Raw genomic sequence first — 15,608 nt, 5'->3', positions numbered from 1 at the left:
AGTGGATGCGTTTCAGTTATCATCTACCAGAATTTGTTATAGCTTTTGACATTGACAGTTTCCTCTTGAAACTTTCTCCTCCTTGGTTTCTCTAACACTGTGCTTGATTTTTCTTCCTCTTTCAGCCCTTCTCACCACTACTTTTCTTCTCCTTGCAGTGCACTATTTTTTGCACCTGGCTTTTAAACACTACTATTTCCTAGGGTCTTTTAGCAAAACTTTTTTATTTTTTTAAGAGAGAGCTCCCTTGGTTGTTGTGGGGCTTGGAGGTGATATAGATAAAGCAGCAGCCCGTTTTATACAGGGGCTCTTTTTGCTGATACCATTCTTGTCTGTATCATAGCTCTGAATCCACTCCTTCCCTGCTTTTCCTGCTTTAGTTCAAATTCCTATCATATTTTTTTTGGATCACTGAGTAGTGTCTCTATTTCCAATTCATTCACCATAATCCTGTTAGAGATCTTTTTTTTCTCCCTTGCAGTTTGATCATAATCTTCAGTGACTATTGAATACCTTCGTTTATTCATCAAATATGACTTAAGCACCTGGAATATGTTTTCCCCAAATATCCTCATGGCTTGCTCCCCACTAGAATAATAATTTCCATGAAGAGAGGGATTCCTGACTGTGCCAGTATATAGCTTATTGTGTGGAATAAGCTAAAATTCTGTTCTCATGCAAATTATCTTCTAATAGAAAAAGGAGTACATTAAGGCTGTATATTGTCGCCCTGCTTATTTAACTTATATGCAGAGTACATCATGAGAAACGCTGGGCTGGAAGAAACACAAGCTGGAATCAAGATTGCCGAGAGAAATATCAATAACCTCAGATATGCAGATGATACCACCCTTATGGCAGAAAGTGAAGAGGAACTAAAAAGCCTCTTGATGAAAGTGAAAGAGGAGAGTGAAAAAGTTGGCTTAAAGCTCAACATTCAGAAAACGAAGATCATGGCATCTGGTCCCATCACTTTATGGGAAATAGATGGGGAAACAGTGGAAACAGTGTCAGACTATTTTTTTGGGTTCCAAAATCACTGCAGATGGTGATTGCAGTCATGAAATTAAAAGACACTTACTCCTTGGAAGGAAAGTTATGACCAACCTAGATAGCATATTGAAAAGCAGAGACATTACTTTGACAACAAAGGTTCGTCTAGTCAAAGCTATGGTTTTTCCAGTGGTCGTGTATGGATGTGAGAGTTGGACTGTAAAGAAAGCTGAGCCCCGAAGTATTGATGCTTTTGAACTGTGGTGTTGGAGAAGACTCCTGAGAGTCCCTTGGACTGCAAGGAGATCCAGCCAGTCCATCCTAAAGGAGGTCAGCCCTGGGATTTCTTTGGAAGGAATGATGCTGAAGCTGAAACTCCAGTACTTTGGCCACCTCATGTGAAGAGTTGACTTATTAGAAAAGACTCGGATGCTGGGAGGGATTGGGGGCAGGAGGAGAAGGGGATGGCAGAGGATGAGATGGCTGGATGGCATCACTGACTTGATGGACATGAGTTTGGGTAAATTCTGGGAGTTGGTGATGGACAGGAGGCCTGGAGTGCTGCGATTCATGGGGTTGCGAAGAGTCAGACACGACTGAGTGACTGAACTGAACTGAACTGAACTGAAGGCTTGACTTCCTCTGCCAGTCTAGCTAACCTCATTTCTTGCACTGCTTCATCCTCATCCTAGCATGCACCCTGAGCTTCAGCCTCTTGTATAGTTGTACAGACTTCTTGCTCTGCATAGGACACCCTGCCCATTCTCTTGTCTAGTTAATTCCTATCCATTCTTCAAAGCTCAGTTTTCAGATATCAGCTTCTCTAGAAATCCTGTCAGCAAGCCTTTATTAGGTGTTCCTCTTTGTGCTTCCCATGGTACTGTGATGACCTTTTTAACATTCTCATTTCAATTTTATACTTGTTTCTTTCTCACTACACCCCACTCCTCCCACACTAAGAACAAGGTATAATATTTTATTTCTGCATTCCTAACACTGGGCAAGTCTCAAACATAGTATGCTTTAATAAATGTACTATGCATGAATTTAATGGCCAAGATTCATGTTTAATTTCTAAGGCACTGATCATAATGGTAGGACAGATGACTGGAGAAATTTCTTGTTTATTGTAGTAGATCACTTCTGCTGTTCAGATTTATTTTCCTCCCAGAGTCTGAGTCTTTAGTGCCATCTAGTGGAAGTAGCTACAATAAAAAGCTACCAGTTCAGTTCAGTCACTCTGTCGAGTCCCACTCTTTGCGACCCCATGGACTGCAACACACCAGGCTTCCATGGCCATCACCAACTCCTGGAGCTTGCTCAAACTCATGTCCATCGAGTCAGTGATGCCATCCAACCATCTCATTCTCTGTCGTCCCCTTCTCCTCCCATCTTCAATCATTCCCAGCATCAGGGTCTTTTCTAGTGAGTCAATTCTTCACATCAGGTGGCCAAAGTACGGGAGTTTCAGCATCAGCATCAGTCCTTCTAATGAATATTCAGGTCTGATTTCTTTTAGGATGGACTGGTTGGATCTCTGTGCAGTCCAAGGGACTCTCAACAGTCTTCTCCAACACCACAGTTCAAAAGCATCAATTCTTTGGCGCTCAGCTTTCCTTATAGTCCAACTCTCACATCCATACATGACTACTGGAAAAACTATAACTTTGACTAGATGGACCTTAGTTGTCAAAATAATGTCTTTGCTTTTTAATGTGCTGTCTAGGTTGGTCATAACTTTTCTTCCAAGCAGTAAGCATCTTTTAATTTCGGGGCTGCAGTCACCATCTGCAGTGATTTTGGAGCCCAAAAAAATAAAGTCTTTTACTGTTTCTATTGTTTCCCAATCTATTTGCCATGAATTGATGAGACCAGCGGAGAAGGCAATGGCACCCCACTCCAGTACTCTTGCCTGGAAAATCCCATGGATGGAAGAGCCTGGTAGGCTGCAGTCCATGGGGTCGCGAAGAGTCAGACACGACTGAGCAACTTCACTTTCCCTTTTCACTTTCATGCATTGGAGAAGTAAATGGCAACCCACTCCAGTGTTCTTGCCTGGAGAATCCCAGGGACGGGGGAGCCTGGTGGGCTGCCGTCTCTGGGGTCGCACAGAGTCGGACGCGACTGAAGCGACTTAACAGCAGCAGCAGCAGCAAAGTAACACTTAGTGAATATCTGTATTAGACCAGACCTTGTGATTGGCATTTTCAAATGTGTTTTCTCATTTATGTGTTAACCTAAGAAGACGGCTCAGACAGTAAAGCATCTGCCTGCAATGCAGGAGACCCATGTTCGATTCCTGGGTTGGGAAGATCCTCTGGAGACGGAAATGGCAACCCACTCCAGTACTCTTGCCTGGAAGATCCCATGGATGGAGGAGCCTGGTGGGCTACAATTCATGGGATCGCAGAGAGTCGGACATGACTGAGCAACTTCACTTTAAGAAGACTCAGAAGTGACTTGCTTAAGGACCCACAGCTGATAAGATGCCAAGCTAAATGCATTCTCGGGAGGTGTATCCTCAGCAAGTGTTAAGTATTCTACACTTACCAAAACATACACACGTATAAAGGTACACATATATAATGCAATTGTATATATAACTATATGTGTCTTATATATTGTATATGTTATATAAAAATGTATAATAAATATTATATATATCCATGTGTATGTATATATCTGTGGGGTAGATGTTTGTGTTACATATGTACATGTATATATAGATCTTTGTACTGATAAAATAATGTTTTATTAAAAACACATGAACAATTTAAAAGAGTGTGAGTAAATAGTAAATCTCCAATGCCAGGCCTTGAGTCAGAGACAACCAAACATTCTGTAGTTGTTGTAGTCAATTTTTTGTTGTTGTTAAAGATACTCATATATTTTAAAACTTTCCACCAGTGATTTTGAACTTTTTTTTTATCTGGATGACTTTAAATATAAGTTGTGTACAAGTAGAGAGAAAAGTATAGCACATCCCCAAGTATCTGTTACTCAGTTTCACCAGTTCACAGCGTTCTGTCACTCTTGTGTATTCTTAAGGTACTTATCTGGAAAAGCAAAAAGTGAGGGATTTCAAAGAAACATCTGCTTCATTGACTTTGCTAAAGCCTTTGTGTGGATCACAACAAACTATGGAAAACTCTTAAAGAAATGGGAATACCAGACCACCTTATCTGTTTCCTGAGAAACCTGTATGCAGGTCATGAACCAACAGTTAGAACTGGACATGGAACAACAGACTGGTTCAAAATTAGGAAACAAGTACATTAGGGCTGTATATTGTCACCCTGCTTATTTAACTTGTATGCAGAGTACATCATGTGAAATGCCAGGCTGGATGAATCAATCACAAGCTGGAATCAAGATTGCTGGGAGAAATATCAACAATCTCAGATATGCAGATGATACCACTCTAATGGCAGAAAGTGAAGAAGAATTAAAGAGCTTCTTGATGAGGTTGAGAAGAGGAGAGTGAAAAAACTGACTTAGAACTCAACATTCAAAAAACTAACACCATGGCACCTGGTTCCATCACTGTGACAGATTTATTTTTCTTTTCAGGGCTCCAAAATCACTGCAGACAGTGACAGCAGCCATGAAATAAAAAACGCTTGCTCCTTGTAAGAAAAGGTATGACAAAGCTAGACAGCATATTAAAAAGCAGAGATATCACTTTGTCAACAAAGGTCCATATAGTCAAAAGTATGATTTTTCCAGTAGTCATGTATGGATGTCTGAGTTGGACCGTAAAGAAAGCTGAGTGCTGAAGGATTGATGTTTTTGAACTGTGGTGTTGGAGAAGACTCTTGAGAGTAAGGAGATCAAACCAGTTGATCCTAAAGGAAATCAACCCTGAATATTCATTGGAAGGACTGATGCTAAAGCTGAAGCTCCAGTACTTCGGCCACCTGATGCGAAGAGCCCACTCATTGGAAAAGACCCTGATGCTGAATGAGGTGGTCGGATGGCATCACTGACTCAATGGACATGAGTTTGAGCAAGCTCTGGGAGATAGTGAAGAACAGAAAAGCCTGGTGTGTTGCATTTCATGGGACATGATTTAGTGACTGAACAACAACAACTTATTTGAAAAGGTTTAGAAGTAAAGGTGGAAAATTTTGACTTTTTGTGTAAATTTTTTTATTTTTAAAAAGGCCATACATAGTTAAATACCAATTTTATATATTTATTTTTACATTTCTTCCTTTATTTCAAAGAGGACTCAGATGAGAGTTAGACATTTAGTAATGTTTTTATAACAGTAAATACAATTTACTTGATATGTATGCATTCTGCTTCATGTCATACTCTTTTCTTTGCTGGATTCTGTGAGACTGCAATTTTACTTTGTTATAATTGGTCTACTTTCTGCTTTTTTTAAATCTCCCTTCATTTCGAAGAGCTGTTGAAAATGATAAGCAAATAAATGCCTTTTTTTTTTATCATTTCTATGAGTGATAGAACTTGAAAGTGATGAATATGTAAAGGCAGACTCTGATTTAACATAGCGGCTTTTCTAGTTCAAATGACAGCTAACTTTTCTGAGCTAAAGTGTACCCACATCTTGGTAACAGCATTTAGAGCATGAGTAGATTATAACATTTCATGGCATGCAGAGACATCTATACATTATTTCCAGGAATGTTGCTAGGAAATATAAATAAATAATGTTTCTAGTTGCAAGGAAATATAAACAGTCCCCACCGACTGAGGCAAAGCCTATTTATTTATTTCTATAATGACAACAAACTATTTTTTTCTTAAGTACTTATTTTCCAGGTAGCATTTAAGTCTGCTCTGCGTTTTAATTCATTCTTCATTTTTTTGTACAATGTACAGGACCTGAAAGCTTTTTCTCCTGTTATTAATGAGGAGTACACCTAATATTAATGAGGTGTTTTCAGGAACCTCTGGTGTGATAAATACCTTCTGTCTTCAGTGTTCCATGCCTCTCTTTTAGACAGAATTCCATCAAGAAAAAATCTTCAGAGTGATACCATCTGGAGGGCTGGACTGGGGAGGGGCCTTGCAGGGAAGATGCTCCTGAATATCTGTTTGAGAGGAGCTGAGAGCCAGCAGGCTGGGTAGAAAGAAGATTCAAAGGCTTTTTTGGAAGCTGCATTTACAGAGCAGAACACTTTTTTCCTCATTTATGTATCCAGTGTGGCTTGGTGCTGCTGCTACTCCAGACTTACATTGTCCAGTGTGGGAACCACTAGCCGTTAAGTGGCCTTTGAGCACTTGAAATGTGGTTAATAGAAATTAGAAATGGTGTAAATGGAACATGCATGCAGGTTTTCAAAATATTTATTATGGAAAAATGCAAACTGTCTCAGTAATAGTTTATCTTGATTGCATGTTAAAATGATACACATTTTAAATATAGACTTTTTAAGAGTAACTTTAGATTTACAGCAACATTGAGCAAAAAATACAGAGTTTTTATATATGCATTTCCTGCCCCTGCCCCAGCCAAGTACACACAGCCTCCCTCACCATCAATATCCTGCACTAGGGAATTACCTTTGTTATTACTTGTAAACTATCACTGATACAAATTATCACTCAAAGTCTGTATTTTACATTAGGGTTCACTCTTGGTTTTGTTCATTCTATAGATTTGGACAAATTTATAATGACATATGTCCACCATTATAGTATCATACAGGAGAGTTTCACTGTGCTGCATTTATTTATCTCTTCTCCCCACACCCGTGGCAGCCTCTCATCTTTTTACTGTCTACGGTCTTGCCCTTTTCCGTACAGTACGTAGTCTTTTCAGATTGTGTCCTTTCACTTAATAATAAGCACTTAAGAATTTTCCATGTCTTCATGGCTTGATAGTTCATTTCTTTTTAGCACTGAAAAGCATTCCAATGTATGAATATACTGCAGTTTGCATGTCTAAAAGTGACAATATTTTAATTAAAATCTATTAAATAAAACCCTTTGTTAAAATTATTTTCAGTTGTTTCTTTTTTACTTTTTAAATGTGGCTTCTAAAAAAATTACATAGACTGTTTAAATTTCTGCTGGATAGAACTACTTTATATCTTGGTAAAACAGTGTTACTGGTAGAGTTAATCTTTAATACAATCTTCTTATTCAAACACCTGTGAAAGTTTTGCTGCCTCTGACAAAGAAGATTCTTCTCTAGTACTTGCCTGGGTTCAGTCCCTCTTGCCCTCAAACTACTTGGGATTGCCATGCTCCTCCCCCAGCCCCTCCCAACAGAGACTTATGTTATTTAATTAGTTTCGTCAAAGACCAGATGATAAATGACTAGGTCTTTTACTACCATACTAGGTTCTCTGGGGCATGTGAGTATGGGGTCTGTGGCCAAGTGACTTAAAATAAAAAGCATTTTCTTAGAAGAACTGAAATAAAACATTATGAGTTGGTCAGTACCATCTTCCTAGACTCCACATATATTTGCAGGGCAGCAGTGGAGACGCAGATATGAACAGACTTGGGGCGCGGTGGGAGAGGAGAGGGTGGGGTGACAAGCAGCACTGAAGCACACACACTGCCTTATGCAGAACAGAATTTGCTGTATGACGCGGCAAGTTCAAACCTGGTTTGCTGTGACTGCCTAGAGAGGTGAGAAGCGGGGGGAGGAGGGAGGGGACATATGCATACCTGTGGCTGGTTCATGTTGATGTATGGCAGAAATCAACACAATGTTATAAATTAAATTTAAAACATTAGAAGTTAACTTTTTTGTTTGAACTCTTAGAATTTATATGTGATTCATATAATGTTTCTAAAAACTAATGGAAATAGGAGTTCATAATCTAATTCATTCCTCTTTTGTGTTCTCAGTGATAGTGACATTGCCTGTAAGTGGGCCAAAATTGGTTCTTGGAGTATGACAAAAATCTTACTCTTTGGTGTATAATGCGTATGCTGAGTTGTTTCAGTTGTGTCTTTGTAACCCAGTGGACTGTAGTCTGCCAGGCTCCTCTGTCCATGGAATTCTCCAGGCAAGAATACTAGAGTGGGTTGCCATGCCCTCCTGCAGGGGACCTTCCCAACTCAGGGATCTACTCCAGGTCTCCCACATTGCAGGTGTATTCTTTACTGCTGAGCCACCAGGGAAGCCCCACATGGGGCCCCTACTGAACCATAATTTCTTGTAACATTTTTCTCTTCGGTCTTTCTCATATGTTGCTTCTTCTGCCTGGACATACCATCTGCAGCCCCTCCCCTTCCTTCATACACAGCTTTTGCCTGGATAACTCCCATAAGTCTTTTAAGGTTTAACTTCCTCCAGGAAGTCCTCCCTGACCACCCAGTCCCACTCAAGTCTGGATTGTAATCACAATCCTTTATTGTGATTGTCCTTACTATTGCCGTTGCCGTATATTATTATACCTGTACATTAAACTTACCTGTCTTCATTGCACTGGGAGTTCTTTAGGGCAAAGAATTATGACTTATTTTATTCATCTTTTTGTCCTCTTTGGTTATTATGGGGCCTCACACAGTATTTATTAAATAAAGCAACAAATTTTCTATGAGATATTTGTTTTATATAATTCCATTTAAAAGGAAAAAGAAACAAAAAATAAAGCCTTGATGTTTTATTTAGCTTGTAAAGCTTTACTGCTGATAACAGTATAATTTCAGATTGACATTTATAAATATTAAGTATAGCTCCCAGGTGCCTGTTATTACCCTTGTAAAACTCTTGGTGAAATGTACCTGACAATCCCAGGAGAAACAGATTGGCTGTTCCTCTTAGCTAGGGGTTGAGGGTGGGTTGGGGAGATACCAATATAGGAAGCAAGGGTATTGTTTTTCAGAAGTTTGGAGGTTGGGGAGAGGTACAGATTCATGAATGATAGTAATCATTTTTCCTTACATTTGTATCTTTTTTTATAGTTTACACTTATTCTTCATCAAAGTCCTGTGAAGTAGATATTATCAACTCCATTTTAAGGATGCTGCTAATAAAAGCCAGAATATGTTATGAAGGTAAGAGAGTCTTTTTTTTTTTTTTTTCCTAGACTTTAGGTATTTCCTCCAAATCTGAGGTCCACCAGTTTTAAATCTGTAGCACCTTACCAAATTCTGCACTTTTCTTTTGTATAATAATGTGTAGGTACAACTCAGGATGCAACTTCACTCTTCAGCAGCAGGACCTACTCTCTAATGAATGATGTACTCCACACTGACAATTTCTCAAGTGAAGTGCATGAGTTTAAGTCAGGTCAGTTGCTTTTCTAATACATCAAATCTTTTTATATGTAATCCTATATATTTACCCAAGACGAAGGCTATGATTGTAGCTGTGTGGACAAAGACTGGAAGGGCATGAACAAACATGGTAATCATTAGGGTGGTGGATTTAGAAGTAATTTTTTCTCTATATAAGTTAAAAATCGTATATAATTTTTAGAGTAAGTACATACCCAAGTTTTTTTCAAATTAATTAAGGAAATCTAATAGTCATCCACTTTGAATCTTATTAGATACTTAGCTAATTTAACTCAGTCTTTGTCTTTCCACCTCCCATCAAGAAATTTCCCACCCTCTCCTCTCAGTAGCATGATAGTACTCTGTCAGATTCAGAGTCATTGGCTCAAACCACAGCATCGTGCCACATTGATCTATAAAGATTTGTTTCTCTATTTTATGACCTTGTCATTCCTCTTGAGAATCAGGCCTAATGAATTCTTGCTTTTCCCCTCCTGAAGCAAATTACTTTCTTCCAAAGAGGTCAATCTTGAATTTCTGCTATGCCTCAAAGGGGCATGGATCAAAAATTAAAATGAAACTGGGAGCAGGAAAATTAGTTTAGAGGCTGGGTAATTGTTCACTTGAGAGAAGATGCTGAATTAGGAACCATAAGAATGAAGAGGAAGTAGATGGATTATAGAAGCATTTTGACAGACCGATTAATTAGGATGTGTTAGGGATCAAAGAAGACTCTCAGACCTCTAGCTTGGATGACTTATGTAGATACTACAACTCACAAAAATGAGTTTGTTTTGGATATGTTTAAAATGAGATAACTTTGGATGGAGGTGCTCAGTCAGTATTTGGAAACATGTCTGTGTCAGGAGAAGGGGATAAAAACTGGAGATAAAAATTTGAGAATTATCAGATTTCTTTTTTTTTTTGTAACTACCAAAAATGCATGTGGTCTTTCAGTAAAAGTGACCCTCTTCCTTTGGTTCAAATTACCATCTGCTCCATAATATATATTTGAGACATTTTTACTATTTTCATACTGTTAATGAAAGAATTCTGGACCATCATTTGCCCAGGGAGCAAATTGAGTACCTGAAACAGAGAGGAAGGTCAAAGAGAAAGAATTGATCATTTAGTGAACTCAGAAACTGTCTGTGCTCTGCATATAACAGACTGTGAGTGGTCTTCAAATGACAAAAGAGAATTTTCATGGCCCTTTCTGGCAGTGTAACTTCAGAGGATTATTTCGGTTTTGTTTTTGTTTTGAATCACAGCTTGGGTCCTAATGTGAATCTGAGCAGAGACCTATAGGCCTCTTCTTTCCACCTGGTAGAGAGCTGGCTCAGTTGGCACACCCATGTGAAAGCTCTTAAACAAAATTGGTCGTGCTTTGTGCTGCCATTTCAACTGACCAATGGTTCAATGACATGTATATGTACTGTATATGTATATGTGTAAATAAGGCTGAGTGCCAAAGAATTGATGCTTTTGAACTGGAGAAGACTCTTGAGAGTCCCTCTGACAGCACGGAGATCCAACCAATCTTAAAGGAAATCAATCAACCCTGAATATTCATTGGAAGGACTGATGCTGAAGCTGAAGCTCCAGTACTTTGGCCACCTTATGCAAAGAGACAGCTCATTGGAAAAGACCCTGATGCTGGGAAAGATTGAGGGCAAGAGGAGAAGGGGACGACAGAGGATGAGATGGTTGGATGGCATCAGCAACTCAATGGACATGAGTTTGAGCAAACTCCGGGAGATAGTGAAGGATGGGGAAGCCTGGTGTGCCACAGTCCATTGGGTCACAAAAAGTTGGGCACGACTTAGTGACTGAACAGCAACAGCATATGTACTAGAGGGTTGCCTGACCTGCTTTACAGTAGCTGGTAGATAGGTTTCCTTAACTGAGCAGGACACATCTCTGGAGGGCCCTGGAAGCCCTTGACAGGAGAATAAGCTAGTACAAGTTTCTGAGCTCTGGGGGGCACCCTTTCTAACAAGGCCATTTCCTCAGTTGGGATCTTCTATAGCATCATAGTTCCCTGCTCTTTCTTTTCCTGCAAATACGTAGAGCATTACTGTATAGAAGAGTCACTCTCTACTGTAATGAGAATGGGTGACTACTCTCTACTTGAACGCTTGGCCTGATGAGTCTGGTGCAGCTATACCCAGCCTAAGCATTCCATCCAAACAAGCTCAGAGGATTGCTCTGCTCTTTCTTATTTGCTTGGAAGTTTTTTTCCCCAAATAAGCTTTCTTTTTTTAATTTGAAAATTAAAACACATTTTAAAGATTACTTTCAATTTACAGTTATTACAAAATATTGGCTAGATTCCTCATGTTGCACAGTGTATCCTGTGTCTATCTTACACCCAGTTGTTTGTGCCCCCCACCTCCCCACACAGATATTGCCCCTCCCCACCTCCCCTCTGCACTAGTGCCCACTAGTACCCACTGGTTTGTTCACTGTATCTCTACTGCTTTTTTGTTACATCCACTATTTTGTTATTTTTTTAGATTCTGTATATAAGTGATATATAAAATATACAGTCTTTCCGTCTTTCTTTAAGTTGTCTTTCTCCAGCTTATTTCTCTTTAGCATAATGTCCTCTAAGTCCATCCATGTTGTTACAAATGGCAAACTTTCATCCTTTTTTATGACTGAGTAGCATTTTGTTGTGTGCACACACACATATATAAACACACATATCACATCCTCTTTATCCATTCATCTGTTGATGAACACTTAGATTGCATCTATATCTTGGTTATTACAAATAATGCTGCTATAAACGTGGTGGTGCATGTGTCTTTTCAAATTAGTGTTTTTGTTTTTTTGGGGTACATGCCCAAGAGCGGAATTGCTAGATCATATGGTATTTCTATTTGTCATTTTTTTGTGAAACTTCTTACTGTTTTCCACAGTGGCTACACCAGTTTAGCTTCCCACCAACAGTGTACTAAGGGTTCCCTTTTCTCCACATCCTCATCAACATTTGTTATTTGTGTTCTTTTTGCTGATAGCCATTCTGACAGGTGTGAGGTAATATCTCACTGTAGTTTTAACTTGCAGTTCCCTCATGATTAGTGATGTTGAGCATCTTCTCATGTGCTTGTGTGTCATCTGCATTTCCTCTTTAGAAAAATGTCTATCCTTCTAAAATTGAAAGGTAGTTGATTTACAATGTTGTGTTGGTTTTTGCTATACAGAAAAGTGATTCAGTTATACATATATACATATTCTTTTTTGTATTTTCCATTATGATTTATTACAGGGTATTGAATATAGTACCTTGTGCTATACAGTAGGACTGACCTTGTTGTCTGTTGTACAGATAGTAGTTCGTATCTGCTAATCCCAAGCTCCTAATTTACCCCTCTCCCTTCTCTCCCGTCTCCCCTTTGGCCACCTTGACTCTGCTTGCTATGCCTGGGAGTCTGCTTTTGTTTCAGTAACCGAGTCCACTTGTGTCACATTCTAGATTCCAGGTGTAAGTGATCTCATACGGCGTTCGTCTTCCCCTTTCTGATTTCACTTAATATGATAATCTCTAGTCTGTCCCCCTTGCGGCAAATTCTTCTGCCCGTTTTTTAATCGGGTTGTTTGTTTTTCTTGATGTTGAGTTGTTGGATATCCATCCCATATTGGTCATATCACTTGTAAATATTTGCTCCCATTCAGTGGGTTGTCTTCATTTTTGTCGATGGTTTCCTTTGATGTGCAAAAGGGTTTTAGTTTAATTACATACCATTTATTTATTTTTGCTTTTGTTTCCTTTAGCAAAGTGAAAAGTGAAGTCACTCAGTCCTGTCAGACTCTTTGTGACCCCATGAACTGTAGCCTATCAGGCTTCTCTGTCCATGGAATTTTCCAGGCAAGAGTACTGGAGTGGGGTGCCATTTCCTTCTCCAGGGGATCTTCTGGACCCAGGGAGCTTCCCAACCCAAAAAGATCTTGCTGTGATTTATGTCAAAAAGTGTTCTGCCTCTGTTTTCCTCTAGGCATTTTATAACATCCGGTCTTACACTCAGGTCTTTAATTTGAGTTTATTTTTGTATATGGTGTCAGATACATCCTCTTTTATATTTACATTATGTAGCACTAGGGTTAGTGTCCCTTTTGCATGATTTTGACCAACACACAGATGTTTTACTCTACAAGGACTGCAAAAAGGATTTTAGTGAGAAGGACAGAAAAAAGAAAAAAAGCTGTTTTCTATTTTGAGAGCCCCAGGACAAAAAAGATTGTAATCTACCGCTAGCCCAAAGACAGCCTTAGTACTTGGCAATTTAGTTTAGTCACATGGAGCCAAAACTGCTCCTGTCACTCAGTTCTACTTGTTTGAAGATTGGATCCACACTGGTTTTATTTTTCATCTTTTCATGCTCTCTGGTCTTTTGTGACATTTAAAATAGTAACCTGTGGTTTGAGAAGGCCATTAGTCAATTCAGTTCCTATAACAGCATCCACCTGCTGAGCCATTGTGCTCTAGTCTTCAAGTGTCCTCTGACCTGGTTTGAAGCAGTAGCTATTTGGACAAGGCTTTCTCTTGTGTCCCAACTGTTCAAATATTAAATATCTATTCTTGGTCAAATAAGGGGAAAACAGCTAAGTTGGTCATATCTTTTCCTGTTATGGTTGCTTTGACATTCATTTGCCCTTTCCAACACATATTTAATACTTAATAATAACTAATTTTATTAATTATTTCTTATATGTTAGTGTTATGGACTGAATTGTGTTCTCCTGAATTCCTCTGTTGAGGTCCTACCCCGCAGTACCTCAGAATGTGACTGTATTTGGAGATAGGGCCTTTAAAGACGTGATTAAGGTTAAGTGGGATAATATGGGTGGACCCTAATCCAATTTGCAGGTGTCCTTATAAGAAGAGGAGCAGACATCAGAGATGTGTGTCCACAGACAAGAGGCCATGTAAGGATGCACTGAAGAGGTGGCCATCTGCAAGCCAAGGAGAGGAGCCTTAAGATGACCCAAACCCACTGACTCTTGGATCTTGGATTTCTAGCACCCACAGCTAAAAGAAAGTAAATTTACTTTCTTGAGCCACTCACAGCCATCTCCAGGGAATAGCTGGGTAAATGTATTTACAAATAACTATTCTTTTTTCCTTTCCTTTATATACTGGTTGACATTGTAGGCCTCAAACGTTATCAAAAATTCAGAAACAGATATAAATATACATATAAGAACATGCAATAGAGTAAAATATTATAAAAATTCAGTGGGGGTAAGGATGAATTAATGAGTAGTTTTGGAGAATCACTTGAAAAAACAATAGTTAACTCCCTTACCTCACAGATTATACTAAAAATTAGCTTCAGATGAAATAAAGATTTAAACGTTAAACATGGAATATTAAAATATAAAGATGATCATTTTTATATCATCTAGGGGTACTGAAGGCATGTAAGCATAAGTACTAAAAGAAGAAACAAAAATGGAAAACCTGATAGATTTGATTATATATAAGCAGTATGTTTGGTCCTGGCAGAGTGGACAGGACCATCTGTGTTTCCATGCTCAACATTTGTGAACTCAAGGAAATATTTATAACAATTAAACCTATTCTTCAGGTATTTTTGAGGCCCAACAACACAGGACACATAAACCGGTCTCAAGAGACATTTTGGATCATCTGGTAAAGACTGCACCTCAGCAGGTTACAGCCATCTTCTGAAGTCTTAGAGATCGTCCCCAAGGGACTTTTGGGAGCACATCAAGGTGAAGTTAGAGTGAGTTAGGAGGAGGCTTGAAATTCCACTGCCAACCCCTTTGTGAATTAGGGAAGGGCTGTGGTGGAAAATGCCCAAGTGTAATTGAGGAAGCACTGAATCTCTTCCAGGGAGAGGGTCCATCTTCCTTACAGATGGCTGCAGATCTTCATGAGCAGTGAAGCTGAAAGCTCCAATGAGTCCTCATAGTTTAATACATATAATCACATGATAGCCAATATTTATATAACATATACAGGCAGATTCTTTACCAGCTGAGCCACAAGAGAAGCCCAAGAATACTGGAGTGGGTAGCCTATTGCTTCCCCAGCAGATCTTCCTGACCCAGGAATTGAACTGGGGTCTCCTGCATTGCAGGCGGATTCTTTACCAACTGAGCTATCAGCGAAGCCCCTCACACACACAATATTACACTTTTTATAGCACTTTTACAAATGCCCATGCTTTTTCAGAAATAGTATGGTTGTGATGAGAGATTTGAGTTTGAATGCTTTTTCAATCTGTTGTCTGTATAATCTTTGGTAAGTTACTTAACCTCTCAGGACCTGTTTTCTCCTCTGAAAAATGGTGACGGCGCTTGGGTCAAGGTGATACCAATCTTATAAGGACTGAAGAGACAAATACCTAGTATGATGTTTGAGACATAAGAGGCAC

The 15,608-nt window shown here is 39.1% G+C and overlaps 1 long non-coding RNA gene across 1 annotated transcript in view; it reads left to right on the top strand.

Annotated features, from left to right (window-relative positions):
• Positions 1-15,608, top strand: part of LOC112445964 (uncharacterized) — a 60,405-nt gene that overhangs the window by 4,271 nt on the left and 40,526 nt on the right. The window contains exons 2-4 of the long non-coding RNA XR_003033978.2: positions 8,887-8,979; positions 9,107-9,214; positions 14,075-14,296. This is a non-coding gene — a long non-coding RNA (uncharacterized lncRNA). The remainder of the gene's footprint in view (positions 1-8,886; positions 8,980-9,106; positions 9,215-14,074; positions 14,297-15,608) is intronic.

The sequence above is a fragment of the Bos taurus genome, chromosome 3 (assembly GCF_002263795.3).
Source record: "Bos taurus isolate L1 Dominette 01449 registration number 42190680 breed Hereford chromosome 3, ARS-UCD2.0, whole genome shotgun sequence".
Lineage (NCBI taxonomy): Eukaryota > Metazoa > Chordata > Mammalia > Artiodactyla > Bovidae > Bos > Bos taurus.
This window is presented reverse-complemented; position numbering and strand designations above follow the sequence as displayed.